At 40.5% G+C, this 24,414-nt stretch overlaps 1 protein-coding gene across 2 annotated transcripts in view; it reads right to left on the bottom strand.

Annotated features, from left to right (window-relative positions):
* LOC135164544 (uncharacterized protein) overlaps positions 1-24,414 on the bottom strand; it is a 312,614-nt gene that overhangs the window by 284,868 nt on the left and 3,332 nt on the right. The gene's annotated exons all lie outside the window — the stretch shown is intronic.

The following is a 24,414-nucleotide window of genomic DNA, read 5'->3' as shown; positions in this document are numbered from 1 at the left end:
AGATACCCGTGGGTGGTGGGAGGTGAGGGGGGGGGCGAATTATTTGCTCCGTCGGAGCATGAATTCCAACCGTAATTACATTTCGCTTGATATTCAATTAGAATTATCGCCCACCTCTCACCTCCCCCGCCCCTCTGTCGCAATTCGCATCGGTGAGGGAGAGAAAAAATAATCTTTCTTTTGTATTTTCAAAGGGGACACGATCATTGCTACACTTCCAGGTGAAGTAGTTTCAAAGAAACGAACAACTGGATGAAAGTGAAAGAGAAAGCACGCGCAAAAGGTGGTGAAGACAAGTTGCGTTGATACGGGGATCGAGGTACATCAGCCCAGTGTCGGTGTATTGCCTCCCGTAAAAGAAAAAAAAGTACCTTCCACCCACCCCCTCCGAGGCAATACCGGGAAAGGTACATGAAAGAATTTACGGTGAAATTTACTTTTTCATTCGTTTTCTGTTTCGTTGAAGGAAAAAATAAATAAACGAAGAGACAAGTGTGATGATTTCTCTCATCGAATTTTTCTTCTCTCATTTCATCTCTGTTCGTCTTCACTCGGTGTTTTTTATTTTTATTATTTCCTGCTGTTTATTTTCCACACTACTCGCTGCCAGTATAGCATCACACACTGGCGCTTAGCGAGGCTTTAATTTGCAGTAATGGGGCACACTTGGGTGAAAAAAAAAAAAAGAAAGATTAAAAGCGCCACACACATACACTGAGAATGTGCAAGTGGCCGGTTCAACCGTATACCAACGTAAAACGTTCAACGCTTTTCGCGCTTTATTCCCCTTTCTACCCCTCCCCAACGCCCCCAGCATTTCCCTCAGCATCGGTCCCATCCACCCCCCCCCCCCGGCCTCTCCCTTTCCATAGCCCCACGTTGAGTCTGAGTTTCGTTTCTCTCCTAATTAAATTCGAAATTCCGCGCAGTTCTTTCGTACCTCGTCCCTCTTCTACGCTAGTTTTATTTTTTGCTCATCTTCGTTTTTTTCACAACGGTTTTTTTCACCTCACCTAGTCTTTTACTCATGCCATTTCTTTTCTCACCCTCTCCATATACAACGCCATTGCCTGTTTCTGGCGCCCGTCTCCTCCCTCCTTATCTTTCGATCTCATTTTACAGCATTTCTGCCTTCTTTCATTCCGCCTCGACTGGTGTGTTCCGCGTCTCTGCCCTTCTCCTGTGTTTTTTTTTCAAGTTTTTTTTTTCTACTGACATCACCTCTCCCCCAAGATCTTTCTCATAGTCGCTTTCCGCCTGGCTCCTTGCTCACTGCAACCGTTGACTCACATCCGACTCACATAGGGTGTATTGTTTGTTGTATTTAATTGGCCGGGGGAGGGGTTGGATTATGGGACAGAGGAGTTATATCTGAGTACAAATTACCGATGAAATGAAATTTATCGAACGTTCCTGACTTTCCGTTATTTGGATAAAAACTATTGAACTGAGGATTCAAATCTATTATGCGTCAGACGAAGACTTCTCTAATTTAGAATAACGAGACCGAACGCGCGCTTCAGCGCGCGGAAAATGAAGGATGAGTTTTGTTTCTGTCATATAAATCAATTTGATTCACCTTTGATTCGTCCGAAAGCATTTGACATCAACACGTAGGAAATTTCTTATAAATAAAATTATGCGCGATGTTGATGTGGACCACTATTAAATGTTTGAATATATTTAAAAAATTTCTAGCATTTGTCAACATATTTTTGAAAATAAAATGAAAATCTGTATTGAAGCTCACTGCCATTTCATTTTGCTGCGAACTGCGACCATCAAATAATGGAATGTGAAATGCAAATTAAATTCATATATATAAATATCGGTGAATCATAACGATCTTTACATTATGTTTTAAAATTAGCGCCTAAAATTTAAACGACCAATAGGATACTGGCTACATCTTTGCGAGATTTCGATTCGATTCGAGATTTTCGATACGATATGTGGCTCTCCTTTTTAGAATAGGAAAGTTTATCATCAAATTTGAATTTTTACCAAATTTCGGAAAGGAAATGAGGACACGATGACTCAGACACTTCTGCAAAACCGTACGATATTTATGAAAAAGTTCTCTTCACATAACAGGTCGGAATAAACTCTTCGCATTGAAAAAAAATCTTTAGAAAAATATAGATGCAATTGCCAAAACAATTTCAGTTTATTTAGGCAACTTGGTATTCACGAGTCACGAGCAGTTGAGACTCGCAATGACACAAGGTCGAGTGCCATAACCGACGAGACAGAGGAATTGCGGTAAGGAGATGTAGGGGGCTCAAGAAAGAACAGTAAAGCGCAAAGCACTGAATGGGAAACGCCTCCTCAAAATATCGTGCCATCGAAGAAAGGGCACTGGGTATTTATGTAGCTTCTTTCCATCACGCTCCTTCAAACTCCAACTACGTCTATACATTCAGCGAATAGTTGTCTTTTTTTCTCCAACTGTATGACAACCAGGGGGGGGGGGGAAGTGGGGGGGACAATCGCTTGTGATCCTATTATTTAAAAGATGAGCGTGAAGCGGTAAATCGAGGCAACACGAAGGGAAACAATTTTCCGCAATAAAGAACGAGAAAAGAAAAGCAATTGAACGTGAGTAACCGGTGGAGAACGAAATACGGTGATCGTAGTTGGTTCAAGGAGAAAAGAAAGAAAAGAAATCTTTAAAAAGAGAGAAACGACAACAAAGTGAGGGAAATAGAGACACACGCAGGAGGGGTAGTCCTACCCAAGTAAGAGTACCGTGATAAAGGGATATTGTTCAAACGTAAAGGGCTTTGGTGTGTGTGTACGAGAAGTTAAATGGACGGATAAGCCCAAACAGAGAGAACTTCTCATGGCCAAACGTTCACTTCTTCACTCCCTAACGCACACACCACAGATTCTCTTGGATCTTGGCCTTCAAGTCAAAAACTTTTGACCTGCAATTTTTATTCTCAAAAAAATTCCCCGGGGAATTTCGTAATTATCAACGTTTTTAACGTTGTACTTTCTGTTCCATTTTTGCAGTATTTGAAATTTACTTTTCTTTGTTGATTGGCTTTTGAGTTTCTCAATGGACTCTGTGAGCATTTTCGCAGCCTTTACTTGTGATTTATAATTGTCTTGTAAAATAGACTCCTTGAAATTACCGTTAACGTCCTCGCAAATACCACTATATTTTTTTGCGAAGAGCACCGTCGAAGTTGACGCTCAAGTCCATCTCACCCCGACTTACCCCATAACGTTCGAGGCCCCGCTGGGTAACAGACTCTGTCGGCTTTTTAAAACGTCGGTAATTAAAATGTAAAAGGGTTTTGTCAGCCCTCCAATGTCTCTGGCGGTGTGCCGATCTTCAGGGGGTGAAGATATTTTTTCACCCCCTTTTTTTCCACCACAAAGGACGCGTGACGATATCCCAGTTAAACCAGCAGTTTAAACTGAGCTTCGATAATTAAAAGTAGAGAAAAAAACCTGGAAGATGCGCTACGAATTCATTACCTGTGTTGCTTTTCTACAGAATTGAGCGATGGAAGACGTAAAATGCAGCAAAAAAAAATATCAAATGGCGGAAGGGATGAAAAAGAAAACAGCACAAAGAGCCAACGAACACATACGGATGAACGAGGACAATGATTCGCGTGATAAACGCGAGGAGGGAATTGCTGGGGTAAAAAAGAAAACATCGAGCATTTGAAGGAGTCTCGTTTTCAACGCGGATGTCACGTAACGCCAAGGTAAGCTACAGTAACGTCAAACGGAAATTTTCCACGAGGCATGTTTTCCCTCCCTTTTCCCAGTATCGCAATTCATCCTTCGTCGGGGTGCCCCCCCCCCCACGCTTTCCCACTCCATACCATTCCATCCCAGGCCACCGCTGCCTTTCCGTTATTCATTTTTTTGACGTTGAAAGCTTCTAACATTCAACCCTTACTCAAAGAGCGAGATGCATAGAAAAATCCACATTACCAATACCCACAGAGAATTCCAGTAAAAGGTTACATCATTCGTGGTAGAGACAAGCGAACGGGTTTCACGTGGAAAAAAAAATTGTTGGATTATTATTAAATTCGAGGTAACAAGTCAAGCGAAATTTTTATCTGCAACAAATGCAGGAAAGATTTTCTGACAAGTGTGAGAAAAATCACAATCACCCAATCACAACCCACTCAGCCGAATCAATTTTTCACGCGAATAAACGTTCCAGAGGAGTGACAGATTTGTTTGAATTATTATCAAACGCCGAGAATTTGATAGAGCAGCAAATAAGTGTCGGAAATTTACAGAATTTAGAATTTACTTATGCCGAAGTGACAGTCTGAAGAGTCATAGTCATGTAATATCCAAAAAAGATAGTAAAAGAACTTCAAATTAACAAATTGCAGGGAAGGAAGTACCGCTTCGAAATTCAAGTAGAAATTCCCATTACGGGCCAGACCGAAAATTTATATGGAGTTCATCATCTTGTGGCGTCACAGGAAATTGTTGGATGGGATTTTGGATGAGGTAGGAAGGGAACCAGAATTATTCTCGATACAATTTTACGAGAAAATTTCATCGAAAAAGCGGACAGTCAAACCGGGATTTGAACCCGGAACCTTGCGATAATGCATCAGGCGCAAAATTAAAGAATTCCACGAGTGATAACTATTGGAGTTTACATTTCGAATGTTTATCAAAATTAATTTACAGATGGATTGAATAGGTCTTTGTACGATGAGTATTTCTTTTATTCTGGTGATTGCACTTGAGAGTGGAAAACATTTTTATGAGAGAAAATTCTAGGAAGTTTGGGGGTGATGTGTATGCTCTGTTTTCTTGAATGTATACAGAGGTGCATGAGTGGGACCATTGATGATGAGAGAGGCATCAGGTCCAGGGTCTTGTATCCCTTTATTCTATTAGTTAGTTCCTTTAAGGAAATGAAACGGAGCGATTGTGCCTTTCCAGCGTTTGAAATAAAAGAATAAAACGGGATTCGCACGTCGAATCGTTTACAATTATCCCATTACCAATAATAACGTGCGAAAATCAATCTCTCCGATGGCGACAATCGCACAAAAATACAAAAAAAAACTCTGTTCCATTATTATTCAATTCGAAGAGACAAGTAGAGCGCAATTTTCCTCCTTTCTACTGTCCAATCTACGGAGTTATATATTTTTTATCTCCCGAGTATTTATATCAACTACTGTTGAGGGCTGGCTAGAGAAAAACCAACTGCGATACGAGGCAATTCGCCAAGTGAAAAAGAAAGGGGGAGAAGAAGAAAAAAGAAAGTTGGCAGAGCGTGGTTGATTTGCGCGCCTCCCTGGACTGGAAACAGTGAGCGGGTGGCCACCAGTGAGATCTGACAGGCCTTCCAAGCTCAAATGGCCCATTATACTCGTTGCCGGTGGTAACAACAATATCTACTGGCCCCTACATTCATGTCTAGAAAGGAATGCGAGAGAAAGCCTGGCCATACATTTATTCATACTCGTGTCATAAATAAATGCATGATGGCATTCACGGTCAAGTCAGGGGCCAGCGAAATATTGTCACGGATGCCAACTCTGTGTCAATCCCACGTCAATTCGATGTACTGACCGCCATTGATAGGGGTGTTATTATTGGGGAGATGAATGGGGCGACGAGAGAGTGATTATAAATTGATGTGATGAGAGGCAAAAATCAATTTGACAACAATCATTTTCTGTTATGTGAAAGTTATTTTGCTCTTTGAGATGACACATTTTATTGGAGTTGATATTTCAAACTATTTATCAGAAATTAATTTATGGTTGGATTGAATAGGTCTTTGGAAGATTTATATTTCTGTGGAATGTGTGAAATTGATGACGAAATGAATGAGTGAGTTCTTTGTTGTTTTAACTCTAGTGGACGTTAAGATTTGTTTAGACGTTAAGATTTTAAGGTAATTTATGTATTTGTTTAATGTAAGGAATGCAAGGAAAAGGAGATGTGTGTGTCGGGCATGACAGATTTATGTTAGTTGTGTTTCGAGTTTTGAGGATTTTTTCTAGGATAATGGTGAGTGTTGTCCGGCCATGTGGGGTTACTCATGGAACAGACCCTGCGTTGTTGAAGGACTCAGGGAAGAAAACGCGTAATAAAAGAAAGGGACAGAAGACAGTGCATTTTCGGGTGTGAGCTGCGGAATGAGTTTTAGTTTAAGTTGTGACCTGACCGCGGACGCGTGAGGATACTCTTATCATCCTCCTATTTAATTTTGATTGTATTTTACTGTGTTTGACTTTATAATATTCTGTAACTTTCATAAAATAAACTAATCATAATCCTTTCATTTGATATTGATCCTACATTTCTTTCATTCTCGTATTTCCACTTGAAATCAAAAAACATTTTTATGGGTGATTTGGGTTAATTACACTATCTTCATCATACAATTCATATACATTATTTTAGTTTCAAACATTAAGTATTAAATTATGAAATTACAACATATCTTTTCGATGCACTTACAGTCAGGGAATTCATTCATTTATTCTTAACAAAGTTATCGTCAAATTTCCCGGAATTTTTTACCGCAAATGCCCGCAAAATTCATCTCATCAACATCAGTTTTGTCACACCCCAGGGAATACAATATTTCCAGTACTCATCCAAGAAGTGTAACCGGAAATTTCTCCTCCTACAGGGAAATCTCATCTTAACAAAAACTGTTGTATTTCATTCTTATGTTGCGAATAAAACACAGAGACCGATGGTTGAACAGTATAAAAAAATACACCTGACAGGCGTATCCGGCTGATTGACGCATTCCACTCTATTCGAGAGCACAGAGTGATGGATACATGGAGTGTGGGTGGAGAGGAAATCGGTGGATATGCCTTTGAAGCATTGCTCGAATCCCAGGATATATACGCACGCAGGCATCAGAGCAATGCGCCTGGAGGTTTATACCACAAACCTTATATTCCATGTAGCTTGCCTTTGCCAGTGGCATAAACCCCTGGCTTTCTCTCTCGTTTATGCCCCCGGATCATGCATGCGTTCAACTGACATATCCGTATACCGAGAGAATCGTAGATATTTCAACTGATAGTTTTCCCTTATATCCGCAAGCTTCAAACGTCACAGTCTCTCATGAAATGATATTTTATTAATGTAATCTCCGAGTGTTACTGGATCAATTGATTCAAAGGACAAAGAGAGCAATATTTCACAAAACATAACAATAAAAGAAAAATACAGTTAATTAAAAACCCACTGTATGAACTATAATTGCATCCAGTGAAAAAATAGTTTCCCCGAGAACAAAAGTTATTCTCTCTCTCCCTGAAAACTCTCAACATCAGTTTCATAATTTTCTTTCAAATTTATTTATTCACTTTTCCGTGGACAATTTCACGGATAAAGGAAGTCATTTGAAAGCCTTGCACAAAGAGAAGAACAAAGTTAAACAATGTGCATTCAAACGGAAACAAAAAAAAATGTAGTTAGTGATATCTGCCGATCCCGAAACAGTGGAACATCCATAAAAATCTCTGTCATTTATTTGCCTCAATTATCCCGTAGCAAACAATGGAAATTACATTCTTCTCCCCGAAGATATTTTTTTTTCAACAATTCTAAACAATTCCACGAACTCAATATTTCTCGAAACCGTCGTTGTCACCACAATGATTTGACGGAGAAGGCAGGGAATTTCTTGACTCAACGTTAAACCGAAAAATACAAGAGAAAAAAATACTGCATTCAGGCAGCAACAAAAGATTCGACACTTGTACAGTTGGCGATAGTTGTTGGTTCATAGGAGTGGGTGGTGAGAGGATGGGGGTTGGAGAGAAGGGGATGAGAGCATTAAAAGTAGAAAGAAAGAAGACACTGGCAGAGCCGAGGGTGGAGTGAGAGGACGAGGCTTTTGTTTCATGTTTCAAGTTATTCTCGAGGGACAGATTAGCCTGTACCATCCGGGCAAACGGGCCCGAAGAAGAAAAGCAGCGGAGGATGAGTTGTGAAAGAAAGTGCGAGAGCACCAGCCCCAACGAACTGGCGATATTTGAGACAAGCGTTGCGGATAGAGAATACTTACCACGATGACGAAGAGAAAATATCTTGGTTTCTGGAGGGGGGGGGGGGTTGGAGTGGTGGAGAGAGATGAAGAGATTGGAGGAGCTGGAGATGCCGCTGTATTCTGCCTAGTTTACAATACAGGATTAAGCCAACGGTCGCTTTTCGCAACAGCAACCCTCCCCCCCTCTATCTTCAACTGAACGACTACCGTCTTGGAGGGAACAAACTTAAAGCTCTTGATAAGCTCTCGCACTTTCTTTTCCCTGACGCTTCTTATGTCTCACTTTGGCCGCAACGAAATTTCTTCGACTACTTAACTGCAAAGGGTGGAGGAAGGGAGGAGGGGACTAATAGAAACAGTAAAACCACGACAAACGAGGGTCCGAGGTCTTTGGGGGAGGATTTTAGGAGAAAATCTGAAGAGTTTTGCGGAAATTGAGAAACAGATTTCGGAAAATTTTGGGTTCCAAGTTATGAGTTATTGATGTAATTTTATGGAAGACTGTCAATGAATGATAAATAATGGATTTATCCACTCCTTTATCGCAGTGTAAATTTTCAACGAAGAACTTCTGCGGATTTGTTCTCGTATGTTATCTAATTTAGGTATGTTTATCAATTTTGATGAATTTTGTGCAATAATTGCTGGGACAACGCAGGCTGATTAACTTTTATTGGATTATATAGTTTCATTTTACTAAGAAATACTTCAAGGGCTTATGTATTCAAAAACGAATCGATGTAGAGAGTGCCGGAGAGTGAACATAAACATAAACAATGACTCCATGTCTCCATGGCGAGAAAGAAATAAGAGTTCTTTTGTAAATAGGTGACGATATTCTTTTTGGTTCTATGACCGTCTTGTTAGTTAGCTGAAGCAGCCCATAGAGTACAAACGTTTTTCTTCCTCGTGCATTTTAAAAATAAAGGATAAAGTTATTGATGAATTCATTGCATTTTATATTAATTAAACTTCCCATTTCCAATAACTTTAGGGTAGATTTATAAAATCGCAATTAATCAGGTAACTCATAGAGGTTTTTTGGGGGATAGATAATAATATCATTACAGGCCTGATCCTTTCCTGCCCCTTCAGAGCTGGAAAATGGAAGGAAAATCTCGAGAAAGATGAAAATTCTTATCACGAGGATCAAAAGAAATTGATGGCTAATGCTAGCCACGAGAGTGTGGTTACTCGCATGTCCAAAAGAAATAGTGAGCGTACAGGTTATGGGATGGATGTAATGTTATGGTACGTTGACCGCTACGGACCATGTGGTCCCCAGCAATGTCTGCGCCCTTCCATGCTACGGTGGATTTACTCCCAACCCTCCCACCTCTGTTTTTCATCATTCTCCTTTATATATATCTTTCCTCGAGCATTCTCCCCCAGCCAATCCAACGATGCGTCCCCTATTTTTGTTTCATTTCGAGGTAAAAAAGTTTTCAATTAAAAAACAGATGGAGAAAGTGAAAGAGTTTGCACATCAAAGTTTACACATTTCCCATATCCTCGAGGTGTTATTTCTCAAACAAACAGTATCATCCTGTTGCTACATTGAGGGATCTTGGTTATATTCTGGGAGAAATATCCCAGTCTCAAGCGCAATATCGAGGCAAACGTAACCCCTAAAACTATAGGGTAAAGGATAATTTTCTCATGGGGAAAGACCAAGGGAATAATCTTTCGGTTCGCGATACTCGGTGCACAGTATTCAGAGTCACGTTTCAGTGCACGTTTAGGATTTGCCTCTTTGAATAGGAACAAAAAGAAATTGTGGGGCTTGAGGACTACGAAAATATCGAATCAATAGACTTACAAGACGAGAGTCCTTTGCGAATGACGTCTTTACTTGTATCAAGAAATTTAACTCTCGAAAATTAGTTAGAGTTTCAACACATTTATTTTCCAGTCAGAGTTCAACATTTTTTGATGAAGGGCAGGAGGAAGAATAGTCGCTGCTCTATGGATATCTCCAGGAGACTGAAAGGGTGTCACGGGGAGACAAGGGCCAAAAGAAAATTGTTATCACTCCCGGGAAAATTAGATTATCGCCAAAATTAACTATCACCAGGCGTTCACCAGAAGCAACAAAGAAACAGAAACAGAATTGAGGGGAAAACAAAAATGTAGAGATGTTGGATAAGTTGGAGCAAACAAATGGTACTAGCGGGTGCCTAAGAAAATAGATTGAATAAACTGAGAGGCCAAGAGGCCTTGTTTTTACAGTGACTTGGTCAACGGATCGTGAATGGACTCAATATAACCACCCCGAGGCAGCCTCCAAGGCTCTTCCGAGTTTTTGTGGCTTATGTCATCTCTACAACCAACTCCACTCCAATAACCCACTCAATCGATGAAAATTGGGGAGATAATTCTCATCGTATGGGATCAGTGAATTATTGTCTCACCCACTCTGTTATCAATAATAGGATTGATAGATAACCAGAATGACAATATTCTATCCTTTTCGATCTATTATCATAAGTGTAATCACTTTATCACCTATTTTTTCGATCGATCTTCACCAATTACCTCTAACATCATTAACCTCACAACGTATCCCTTGAAATTTCTATTTTTATGATCAAATTTCAATGATAAACATCACAAACAATCACACCCCCTCTCCTCCATCTCCACAATCCCCAAAAATTGCCGATAAATACCCCCAAAATCCCTGAAAAATTCCTGAAAATCGGACCTATTTCCTGCCATTCTCTATATCCAATCCAACCCCCCTTCAAAATTATTTCCAATTTCATCCTTCACCTACACACCCCCACCTCCCGTCTCTTCTACAACTATGATTCAAATAATTCACCACCTCTCAACTCAACTTTTTAATGACGTTAAACACATTCACAGCTTCCCACCCCTCCCTCCCTCCCCAAACCATGTCAAACAGCAATTTCATCGAAATTCCCTCGCACTATCCCCCCTTCCCCCCTCATCCACCCCACCCAACGAACCCCATCCGAATCACTTTGACGGAATTCCCATGACTCCCCTCGCCATTAACTCCAAATGAGATTTGAAATATATCCGCATGACGTGCTAATTCACCTCCATTTACGTCTCAAAAGTAGAATAAACCATCAATCGAGTGACGTGATACGCAACTCCATGGCCAAATGTATTTCCCATTACCGTCAATAGTATATTCAAAGTATGGCCATGCATGTAACAAACATGTTGGCACGCTCGGTGAATCTAATAACACGATTGTAAACGTCGTCTACTGGACTAGTCAAGCCATATGCCTTACCACCACGTGACCTACTCTACTGGGCTAGTGTTGGCTGTTGTTGCGTGGTCACGCAGACCACGCACCCCTCGCCCCCCGGCACCCGCCGCTTCGCCTGTCTTAATCGTCTTTCTTACTTCCTCGTTCTCGGTACAGCTAGGCACCAACAGCCAATCCTGCTTCTCATGCTGCTGGTCGTTTCTTACATCATGCACCCTCTCATTGTTCTCTGCATAACGCAACGACGTGATTCTCGTTATCGCTCGTTGCAGGGGAGCGACTTCGTGCGACGACCGCGGGCTTAATCTAAAACACGCGATCAACAGTGAGCTTCCAGTAGACTATTTCGATTTTTCCTCGTGGGTTTATAAACAATTTTACAGTTGTTTCATCGATCGGGGATATTTTTCGAGTTTGAATTTGTTGATGGGTCTGGAATATTGGTGGATAGTTGAAATGGGGAAATAATAGTTGCGATAGTTTGAATTAAATGTTGGTAGTATATGAGCTGATTGAAAAAAAAAAACTGTTATTTTTTATTGTTAGTAATCGTTATTATCGTGATGGTAATTCATTGCCCGCAATTGTTTGGGAATAGCGTATTATTATTGTAATTTTTAGGGTTATTATGGGTATCGTGTTCGTGTTGGAGAATATTCTCAGAGAAAAAAATTCTGGGCGTAATTTGCAAGTTATTATGCTTATTGTTTAATTAATAGTCAATGGAGGGAAACTGTAGATTGTTTTATGATTATTCTATTATTCAGAATGTGAATCTTTGGGAATAAAATGAGCAGAATTTAGAATCAGTCGGTGGCTTGGGGTAGGGGGTAAGTTCGTTGCCTCGTAACGCAACTGAAGTCGATCAATGAGATGTAAAGCAACAATTGAAAACTGGAATTTTCATTAGAATCAATCAATATTTGATAACTTTCATTGATATTTTGATCACATTGCAATTTTTCAGTAGAGATATTTCTAAAAATTTCAATATCACTTTTTAAAATTAAAAATTATGTTACAACTCTCCGAAATATCGGTTTGAAATCCCAAAAATGATTCCCCACTTCGACGCTAACCGAAGATCCAATAATTCAACTCCCAGACCAATTAATCCAAAATTCCAGAAATTAATTTCCACTTCGAATCACCCCCGAATTGCTTCGTGAATTGTTCGAACATTGTACTTTCATGAGAACGTTAAACCGGAATAAAAATAAACTGAATAAAAAAAAATAGAGTAAAGTTACAAGGGAAAAGCATGAAACGAGTAGAAGAGAAACGAGTAACAGGAGGAAAACCATCGTAGAATGGGGTATATGGAGAGTCGGGGAGTCGCCCGAGGTGAGGAAGGGTAGAATTGAGACAGAGCCTTCTATGGGAACAATGGCCTGTAATCTCGAGCCCTTGAAATAGCCCTGTCCTGTACACTTTCCCTCCGCGTTCTCTAACACGCCCGCAGGTTGTACCCTTTCCCTCTTCATGCTCACCCCCACCCCTGGCAGCCCGCTCTTTAACCCGTTGCCAGGATGGAAAATTTTCTGGTCATGCTTTTACTCCCGTCGATTTTCCATTGTCCACAGAATGGGCCAGGTTAAACAAGTCAATTTTTGTTAAACTCTTTGCAACAGCCCTTTGTCCCATCCGCCCCTCTTTATTTCAAGTTCATTGGAATTTTCCGGATGAAAAGTTCGATGGGAGTTCAATTTGCATACACTAGCAAATGAGACATAAGAAAACTCGGGGCTCTCGGGCTGATGAGTCACAAGTGGAAGAGCAGAAGCCGAGGGAATCATAAGTCGAAGAAAGAGGATTAAAAAATAATTTACATCTCACGGTGGATGTCATGTTCATATTTTTTTTTTAACTCCCCTAGCTGAGCTCCTCACCGTGTCATCTCGTTGATGCTATATACTTGTCCCGGCTCATACTCATTCCACGAAATATTGTTCACAGTGAGTATATCTGTAGCAGCAGTCGCTTCTACGTAGACCGATGTAGATTCAGTTTTTCTCACTCTTTTTAACTCTCGCACCCGGGAGAAGAACTTCCACGGATTACCATCTCACTACCCTCCTCGTTAATATTTATTAGACGCCTTGCATCGCGGTGACTCTTGCTGGGCGCAGGCAAAGAGATACTACCGGTGTACGTATAACGTTTCTCAGTGGATATGGTACGTGAGAAGTTGTGGGTGTGTGTGGGAAGTGACGGAAGGAACGCACCGGGGGGTGGCTAGGGGGGGAGGGGTAGGGGACTGGCTCACGGAAAACTTTCACCCTCTAATTTCTGCAGTGAGTCCCGAGGCGGAAACGCATGAGTCGCGGCAGTGTACCAGAGATGAAAGAAAAAGGAGTCGAAATTGTGTTTTTTTTTTTTTTTTTTGAAGCATCATCATACGTATAATTTCCGGCTGCTGTGTAAATGCAGAGACAGGGGCATTTTGCGAAATATTTACGGCTATTTGAAATGGGCTGACGACTTGAGCTGGCTTTACATTCACAATTTTGGAGGTAATGGGAGTAATGGGCTTGGTAATTCGGGTTGTAATTTCGTTGGATGATATCATGGGAACAGGAAGTCAAACCTTTTGTTGTCTGTTGTACTAGTATGCGGAATATTTCGGAGTTGTATTTATGGATGGAAAATTGCGGAGGAGTGAGGTATATTCATGGGATTTAATGGTGAATGAAGGCAGTGTAAGAAAAAAATGATAATTTAAGATTCATTTGGTGGTAATATTTTAATAATTTCTTAATATTCAACATATGAACTGAAGATATCATCGATGATGTTCAACAATATTGAAAGCGTTTTGTATGTGTGTACAAAAATTAATCGTATGTCCATTACTCTTTTCAGTCTATATGAGTATTTTATAATACGAGACCGAACGCGCGCTTCAGCGCCCGGAAAATGAAGGATGAGTTTTGTTTCAGTCATATAATTCAATTTGATTCACCTTTGATTCGTCCGAAAGCATTTGACATCAACACTTGAATCATAGTGAGTGAGTGATCAACACTTGAATCTCTCTCTCACGGTGAATCATAACGATCTTTACATTATGTTTTAAAATTAGCGCCTGAAATTTAAACGACCAATAGGATACTGGCTACATCTTTGCGAGATTTCGATTCGATTCGAGATTTTCGATACGATATGTGGCTCTCCTTTTTAGAATAGGATTTCTTGGAACAGTACGAAAATATTTAAAATAACTCTAATAAACAGACACAGTGAGGAATGAAAAAATAGGGGCCTCTTGTCAAATGGGCCCAGAGCACGAAAACTATGGTCGCTAAGAGCCAGTTGAACTGGAGGCATCATAGGGGAAAGATATACCTTCTGCGTGTGATAAATAAAAATTAAGACTTTATTCTCGAATCGTTTTGCTGTTATGTAACAATCCGTGTCCGTAACCCAATACACAATGTTTCAATCATCTCATAATTATTATCAGAACTAATAATTCTTCCTCCGCCCGTCTACAGCAAAATGGCCACTTAATTTCTCCGTAAATTAAAAAAATTTCGGGGAACACCCAGTGGCCGTACAGTTCTCCAACGACTTCTCCGCTAAACCTCAGCAAAAAAAAACCACCACCCGAGCATCATTCACCCCATTGTATCCCTCATTCCTTCACTTTTTCCCAGCCAAACGTTAGTTGAGTTCCGCCAGTGCGGAAGGCTTGGCGGTACAACTAAACTTAATTTATGGGTAACCACAATCCGTTCTTGCGCATCCTCCGGTTTTGTCTTCGGGTTTCTCCTGGTACAAGGCAATCTACAGGTAAGGAGATAATTCGTCTGAGTGAGGGAGAAAGAGCAGGAGATTCTCAGCGAATCCCCATCTCCCCATCAACCATACAAGACAGAGAGAGACCGAGGAAGAGAGCGAGAGAGAGGGATATCGCCCTGACATGACGGTTGAAAATCACTAGAACAGACGAGCACACAGTGTCCGCGACATTATAAGCGTTATCTCGTGGACCTGCGGTAACGCCGACAAAGCCCGTACGTCCTGGTTACAGCACTATCTCTGTACTCAAACGTCCTTCCAATCTGTGTTCGTATTAATTACGGTAGTCATTAAGATATCCAGTAATTCGTAACAGCCGACGAAGGATGGAGGAACGTAACACTGTTGTCCACGGATGTTGCCAACAAAAGCCATGGTGATGTACCCCTGATTGGTCTCATACAAGTAACCGTGGAGGATGTGTAGGTACACCAGGGTGTACGGGCCCAGTGGCCAGTCGATGCGAAAGCGCGTGGCCCACGAAACCCCCAGTATTAATTTAGCAACGGCGTAATTTTCGTTAATTAATTGATAGATTGTCAACCGAGATAGGCAGATACCGGCGGAATTGAGGAGACACGTGGGTACGAGGGGGTCCACAGAGGAGTGGATACGTGATGCCCATCCTCTATAACTCCGAGCTGTACACACATGTACTCCAAATAACTACCAGTAGTCATTTGCGGATTAATTAAATTCAATGTAAACGCTTGGCTTCATGCTCACGATTCGCTTGTCACTCGAAATCACATTGTCCTCCCCCTTCTACCCTTTCCCCCATCCCCTTTTACTTTGTTCTACTCTGGATTTTTAGTTTTATTTATTTTAACCATCCCATGTGTATAACAATCAGATAATCCACCTGATCGTTATGACGTAAAGCTCAACTGGAAAACGAGAATACCGCATACCCTCTCTGTCACTCATTTTATTGATTGGCATTGGCTGGGTATTTCTTTTTTTTCGATATATCGCGGGGTTAATTGACGATCAATGATCATTCCCAGTGGATATTTTCGGTGGGGTGGGGAGAGGATGTTTACGGTGGATAATCTTATGGATTTTGTTGCCATAGATACTGATGGATCCACTCCCCCTTGTCGGTATTGAAGTATTCAAGAGGAAACAACAAGATTTCCATATTTATTTCGTCACCCCCTCATTCAGCGCTTTGGGTTTTCACGCCTCCTCTTTCCTACTCATCTTTCTCTACATATACAACAATTTTGGGGTGGGGGAGGAGTAAAGGGATGCTCTCACGCGATGTCAGTCGTATCGTTATTTCTTCTTTTTCATTTTTCTCTCTCGACTGTTTTTTTTTTTTCGCTCTTGAAAATGTAGACTACGAATAAAAGGTCTTGGCGAATAATGCGATGAATGACGGGGGGGAGGGGGTTCTTTCTCTTTTTTGCGGATGAAATACGTTCAATGGTGATGGAGACGATGTATGTATGGGGAGTATAATCGTTCGGGGTCACAGCAGACCGATAATCTGTTGAAGAAGATATCTGAATCACGGAAGCTGGAGAGAATGCAGATTTTAAAGTTTTTTCTTCGCGGATTCTCGGATCCATTGGTTACTAGAATTTTTTTTTTGAACATCAAACAATAGTTACAAATAATCTGTCACCGTTGGAAGTTAAAATTCAAGTCAAATTATGTGACGTGTCTTTCATTTTGGTTTGAAATTCCGAATAATTGACTTGTTGGATTTTTCATGAAATAAATAAATGAAATGCAAAAATCAATCTCATTCTCTTCTGAGTGTTTATACTTTAAATTGAAAAACATTTTTATGGGTTGGAATTCTGAGAAGTGTGAGGTATGGTGTTTATGTCTGATTTTAAGTATGTAGACAAAGTGGAATGAATAAGACTCTTTGAGAGCATGTGACTAAAAGGTCCAGGGTGTTGTTTCCCTTTGTAAATCTAGTTAGTTCCCCTAAGGAATCAATACAGAGCGGATGTGTCTTACGAGCACAATTATTTGAGTTAAATAATAAAGTAGATAAAAAGTTACAATTATTTCCAGAATATTATTGTGGAATGTGTGTGATTAGTGAAGAGTGAATGAGCGAGTGTTTTGTTATTTTGGATATTTGAGCACGTGTGAAAGAACAATGTGACTCTAGTGGACATTAAGGTTTGTTTAGACGCTAAGATTTTAATGTGATTTATGTGTTTGTTTAATATAAGGAATGGGAGGAAAAGAAGACGCGTGTGTCGAGCATGGCAGGTTTATGATAGTTATGTTTCGAGTTTTGAGGATTTTTTGTATGGTATAACGGTGGGTTTTGTCCGGCTATATGGGATCACTCATAGGACAGACCTTGCATTGTTGCGGACTCAGGGAAAAAACTAGTGATAAAAGAAAAGGAAAAAAAACAGTGCATTTTCGGGTTTTGAACTGTGGTATAATTTTTAGTTGTGACTTGACCGGTTACGCGTGAGGATACCCTTCTCACACTCCTAATAGTATAATTTTGACTGTGTGTTACTTTTATAATATACTGTTACCTTCATAAAATAAACCAATCATATCCTTTTTATACACTGATCCTACATTATAATTTCAAAAAACCCATTGCCAATACGACCCAATTTCAGAATCTTGATTTTTGGTTCCACGTCTAAATATCCAGTCGAAAATACCCAAACAAAAATCTCCAATGAAAAATGTCCAAAACAATAATATCCAAAACACAAATATCCAAATGCTATCAAATCCAATACAAAAATTAGACAAATTTATTTTGAACTCCAATCCACCTTCTTGGATCTACAAACAGATCCAATGTTCGCGGATATATTTGCTATTGGGTTTTTTACAATCGGATATTTTCGAATTGGATATTTTTAACTGGATATTTTGGACTGGATATTTTCGACCGGATATTTAGACGTGCTCCCTGATTTTTGTCATTGCTGCTACGTTCAGCCCGTGTCGAAAAGTGTCTTTTCGTTTATTTGTAAACGAAAAGTAAAAAGTTGTAATCGAAAAGACTTTTCGGTTACTACTAAACGAAAAATGACACAGTTCACCACTCCCTGAACGTAACATCACTAACAAAAGTTCGAATACACGTGCGACGGGGTCTTTTAACTCGTGTGTTTCAACTCCACACTCGTAACCACCGCGTCCCACTTGTATCGACATAAACTATTTGAAAGCTCATGAGTCAAAAATTTTCCTGATCCGCTGAATGTCATTTTTTTCTCTCTTTTCAGATGAAAAACAATTCAGTAGAAATAGAAACAACTACACGATACATCAACGAAACAACGTGTATTCACAGTGCCAAAGTTCATAATCCGAGTGTATTTGAGACGTCAGTATTGAAGGTAAAATCGGCACCACCACTACCACTACACCAGCTCGATTACGTTCGTTAGTAACGAAACGAGAGATCCGGGAGTAATGGTCGAGCGTCGCGGCAAATATCGACATCCTCGCACTGTACACTGGCCAGCCTCCGTATAAACTTGAACCCTATAATCCCCCATACCCCCTTGACAACCACCGAAATGACGATGAGTGAGATCGATATGTCGGTACACACGTTGGTATGCACGGGTAATCGTACCCGGCATTTTTGATGCTTCGATTCCACCAAACGGCGCTTTATTCGAGGGTCTCTCGAGTCGTCAACGACTCACCGTCGACCCGACGACACACAAACATCGTGAGACGTGGAAAAAAAAAGGGGAAAAAAATCATAAAAAGGAAAACAATAAACCGAAACACGAATGAGAGAGAAAGAGAGAGAGGGAGGAAGAGGAAAAATAGCGGCACACGATGGTGGGTATCGTGTTACCCGCGAGATTAAAAACCTCGGCAAGAAATATACTGCAGTAGAGCTCTCATTTGCAAGCCGGTCTCTCTCTCCCTCTCTCTTCCTCCGTGGAGCGTCGTTGTCCTTTCGCTTCGTGAACTTTTTGTTTTATCCTACCCTATCTCTCATTATTTTTTCCCTTCCTCCAATGCCCTCCCCGGACCCTCGACCCTCCAACGCTGCAAGTATTTCCTTTCTTGTATTCGGCACTGGGTTGGGCCATGGTGAGAAACACCGGAAAGAAGGTAGTAGAGCGAAAATTCTACAGCACTTGTATATTTTTGTATCTTTCACTCTGATCTAAAACTGTGCTTTGCATATTTTTTTTAAAATGTCACAGCCCCGAGATATTTTACCGTAGATTATGCAAGTGTTCTTCCGGATTTTTGCGATATTATTATTATTTATTTTGGTGATTCATTTTCGGTATATATGAGCTGGAGATAGGGTTTCTCAGGGGGAATGAGAAAGAGAAAATGGGGAAGGAAATATTTTGTATCGATATTTTTATTAGATTAAAGCGGCTGAGAGAAAAAATAATCTACCGTCGAGAGACTGGGGGTTTTTTGCTGAGATTACTAACTTAAAAATGTTCTGACAGTGGAGCAGATAACCTTGAATGAACTTCATAAAACTCTGTTCTATAAAAATTGCAGGATGAGGATTGGAAAAAAGCACAACCCTTGGTTGTGAATAAAATTAATTCTGTTGAGATCATTTGTTCGGAATGTCTGGTAAATTTTCTGCTCACGTTTAACTCAATAAAATTTCCAGCAGTCGAATTTTTTCCTGACCACTACTGTGCACCTCTTTTCCGGTGCTACCGTAAGAATTTTTCCCAGGAATTTCTCTCCGCGTAGAGAGATGAATTCCGGTCATTTTTTACTGCTCATAATTATTAAAAGAGTTCCCTTCTGATTAATACGAACAATTCCAATCTAACAAGAAGCCTGTTAATGAGTCGGCTGGACAAAATACTATATTAAATAAATAAATATTTCTCCAAAAGAAATAATTGGATATTCGACATAATAATATCCATAATATATCCAATAGTATCCATAATAATATCAATAATAAATGAACAGGAATAATTTTTTATTTATTACAATTTCATATTTGTCAAAATTTCACCGCTACTCCATCCAATCAAAATTATAAAGTCTACAAAACAATCAACCCCTTCTACGCACATCCTAAATCCCATTTCACCCCCGATTCATTTTGCCAAATTATCCAAGTACCAAGTCGCCTGTATGAACTAATTATCAAAATCCCATAACCACAAAACTAGTGAATTTTATCCAGTCTCTCTTATTATTCTCTCCATTACTCCTCTTCTTGTATCATATCCGCAGGGTTGGCATTGCCATCGCCAGTAACCGCACACTAACAAAACCATCCGCCCCCACTCGGCGGCTATGTATGCAACGGGGTAAAAGAGACCCTTGGAATCGTATTTATGTTCGTATTCGCCGTTTGGCAGTAGCCACGGTGGTCGGCCAAGTCTCACGGAATTGAAATGCAAATGCGTGGATTCGGGATGCAAATCTCGTTGCACGGGGTAACGCCAGCCAGAGCTACCCTACAGCAAACTCCCTTCCCCAATCCCACAGAAACACCGAAAAAGAAGAGGTAACAGTGCAGTGTATATAGTGGTACCAAGTGATGTTGGACAGTGTAAGGGAGACAGAATTATGTACTAACTGCAGGGCATGCTGGGAGAGGAATGGAAAGTTATCAGCGAGTGTAACTGTGTGTTTGGGATCATTTCAGGACAGACCAACAACTGAAAGAAATTGGAATGTACGAGAAACGCACGAGTAGATTGCTGAATACACGCGGCAAAGGGAGATGGAAAAAATCCAGAGATAGGGGTGAAAAGGGGGAGGGAGGGGGGTGGTGGTGGTGGTGGTGGTGGTAGTGGTGGAATACTCGGGGCAAACAAAAAAATTGATTGCAATTCGGCGCCACTCTCGTGGCTTTCTGTGCGCGTATACCATCCGAGATAAAAGTAATGCGTTTCGTGCATAACGAGCCGCTTCATTCCCCTCTCAGTGGGCTCAACCTACCCTTTGCCAACGTACACGCTAACCAACCTCATCTCTATCCCTCGTACTGTACAGCCTTCATCCCCCTCCTTCTCCTCGCTGCTGATTTTTTTTTCCTTCGTTGTTTCGTGGATTTCACGTTTTTTTTCCTTTTCGAGGGCTTTCTCTGCGCTCTTTTTTTCATCCCGTTACCTCGTTTCCCTTTTGCGTTTCGCCTCATTTTTTTCCTGTGCTCCCTTTTGCGCGAGGGAAATTGCGAAATTGCCATCGACCATCCGGCACATCAGGCAATGCTGACCCTACCCAATGTACACGTGCGAGATTCTCTCGGCTTCCTCCATCGCCCCTTCAACCCCACTCTTTGAGTTATTCTCTACGTGCTCGGAAAAATCCACTCGTTGTATCACTCCGTGTGCAGCATGCGGACAGTTATTCATTTTTTGGGGGCTTGAAAATTATGAGAGATTATGATTGAATGCAGGATTCTTCAGGGAGATTATGGGAAGGAGGAATTGGGATAATGCAGGTGAGTGCACTGGGGAACACGAATAATTTGAAATTTATTTATTTATTTTTGACAGGATTCAATCTGCGCTGAGTTCGGGTACGAGAATTAGCGGAGTTTTTTTTAATACGTTCGTCTAATTGAGGCAGTTCTCATTCATTTGTGGATGAAATTTTTTAAGAGAAATTCAAGTCATTTGTCCGTAGTTTTAGTGGGAAATCGTATGAAAGGACGAGATAAACATATTTTCAATTGGATGAGACCTAAAGGAAGGTTTTAACATTCACACAAACTAATGAATGTCTGAATTTAATACATATTTCGTAAGTATCTTTTTACGAGAGTATAATAATAATTGAAAACCCCACAAAAGCTCGTATCTACGGCTAAATGTAAAAAATATTTTAATGACATTTGCTTTTGCAGTGAAGTTCTCAAAAAATTTTGGGGAATGGCAATCACACTAATCGGCTTTCGAGTAATTTGTCCCCGGAAATTCATTATTACATAGAAAAAACTGCAAAAACTTTCAATTGAATTTTTAAATCAATTCAATAAAACAAATCAGACTATTAAAGCCACCCTCCAATTACCATGACAAGCAAACTCCAGAATTTTTCACTCCGCCGGTACAGTAATTCCCTTCTTCATCACGATCCCAATTCTCTAACCTAAAATACCACTTCTCTACCGTAGAACAAAATGTGCCCATCACCCATTAGTACATTAATTCTCCCTATTGACAAGCTCACCAAGTGTCAGAACAGAAAATCAACTAACTTCAACCCCGAACCCCCTTTCATAGAACAACAAAATAACAATTTTGATCTAAAATTTCTCTCCACGTTCCATCTCTAGGGATTTCAACTCGAAGTTCCTCAGACCCATAAAAAAATTTCTCGATGCAGCAAAAATTATTTTCAACAATAGACGTTCACGGTGCCTCGTTCCACCCCCATCGAAACCCGAAGGGATGCAGATGGACTCGTGGACCGTGGCTGGGCAGCCGGGAAGGAGTGAGGGGGTTACGAGGCAAGAACCTAGAAAGGTACCATCCCCAGTCGGACAGAACCGTTAGCCACGAGCGGATATAAAGGAACGAGTGGATTGTGCCTTCGTTGTCAGAGCGAAGGCCCAGAGAGAAAGCGAGAGAAATTTGTGGGAACGAGAGAGAGAGAGAGAGCGAGAGAGAAACGGAAATGGCAGTAGTAGCCACAGAGAGGTAGCAGTGGATGCTGCTTCGGCCCCTTGCTACTAAATGTAAATGTCCAACATTTGTTACTCCACGTGTATGACCTGCTGTTTGTTTGTTTTGCAACAGGGTGACCCACGGGGGACATGGAAGGCAATGGCACTCTCGCCATCACCCCGAGGCACTTTTATTTTTCATTTTGTACTTATTTTCCTTTTCCATATTTTTTTTTTCCCCCCCAGTCATTTTTTTTACTCACCAGTTGTAACCCCCCCTGCCCTCACCCCCTCTGCTGGATTCTCACAGGGCAGTACGACGATGCTCGTTTGTAAAATTTTATGATTGCTCCAGGCGCGTCCTATCCATTACTCCCCGACAACGTTACGTTTGTTTTTCTCCCTTTCATTTCTGGAAATCTCATTTTAATTACGGTCTCGCGTTCCTGTACTTGTGAGGAGCGTCTGTTCACATTTCTCGTCTTTTTTTTCGATTTCGGGAAATTCCGGTGAGAATCTACCGCTTTACCTTTTGAGGGCGATGTACTGGGGGTGGGAAGAGTGGGGTGGGCTCAGGAGAATTCGACTAGGTCAATGCGAATACTAGTGAGTAGGAAATTATGAAACAACCACGAAGTTCATAATGACATTATATGGAATAAATGTGAATGAGATGTAGAATATTCACGGCCGTTGAAATTCACTTTTATACGGAATTTTTAATTCAAATCAGAATTATTGTCATTGTTTCATCACGTGATGGTAATGAATGAATGATTAAATAGTTCCAATTCTCAGATACTCTAATTTTTGGTATGAAATTAGATAAATTGAATTAAGTGCGTTTCCAATATAAATTCCAACATAATAAATTGACATGTCTCACAAATTTTGATGAAGTCAATTTAGAAACTGGAATTATAAATTCACCGGGTCATTTCCGATTTGAAAAATCACTGGAGATTGTAAAATTCCGTTTAATTCCAATAAACATATCCTTAAATTTCCAATGAACCCAACAATGAATATTCATGGGTTCAGCAAAAGTATTCACGAAATTCTGGTTTTATTAAATTTTAATAAAATTTGAATCTTATATTTCCTCCTAAATCATATTAAATATCTCTATCCGGAAAATTACTGGTAGACTGTCCATGAAATTTCAATTTTGTTGTGGCAGTGCAGCTCCATAGCCATACCAAGGGTACCATCTTCTTGCCAGTACACTTAGAAATGAGAGTGCCACGTACGTCTCCAGTGAGAAGGAAAAAGAGGTTGTTTATGGCATTCGATGGATAATTCATCTTATCGCTGGGACGGAGATGTAGCAGGTTGAATTGATAATACATCCTACGTGCTATCGTGAATCACGAGACGGTAGGAAAGAGTCAACGGAGACAGGTTGTCTATGTTTCAGTTTATCTCACCTGTAGTGTCTCATTTCTTATTGAATTTTTCTCGTGAAACTGTCAAGGGTTAATTCAATTGGCACGTACTCTTCACGGAAAATGTCTGATCATTGAGAATGTCTATTGTACCCGCGTAATATGATTAAAACTTCTCTACAACGTACTTTTCATTTAGTTCGAGTCTTTACGATGTAAGAAACCCGGTGGGAGTTGGAAGGTATTGTACGAAGGACGTTATACTTTCACCAAAACGACAAATACAGGGAAGCAAGGGACCCTCACTTTCCTATACTCTTTTGATATTTCAACGGAGAAGACGAGTGGCGTGTCGTAATGAAATCATCTCCCGTCCTTT

Source organism: Diachasmimorpha longicaudata, chromosome 1 (assembly GCF_034640455.1).
Source record: "Diachasmimorpha longicaudata isolate KC_UGA_2023 chromosome 1, iyDiaLong2, whole genome shotgun sequence".
NCBI classification, from domain to species: domain Eukaryota; kingdom Metazoa; phylum Arthropoda; class Insecta; order Hymenoptera; family Braconidae; genus Diachasmimorpha; species Diachasmimorpha longicaudata.
This window is presented reverse-complemented; position numbering and strand designations above follow the sequence as displayed.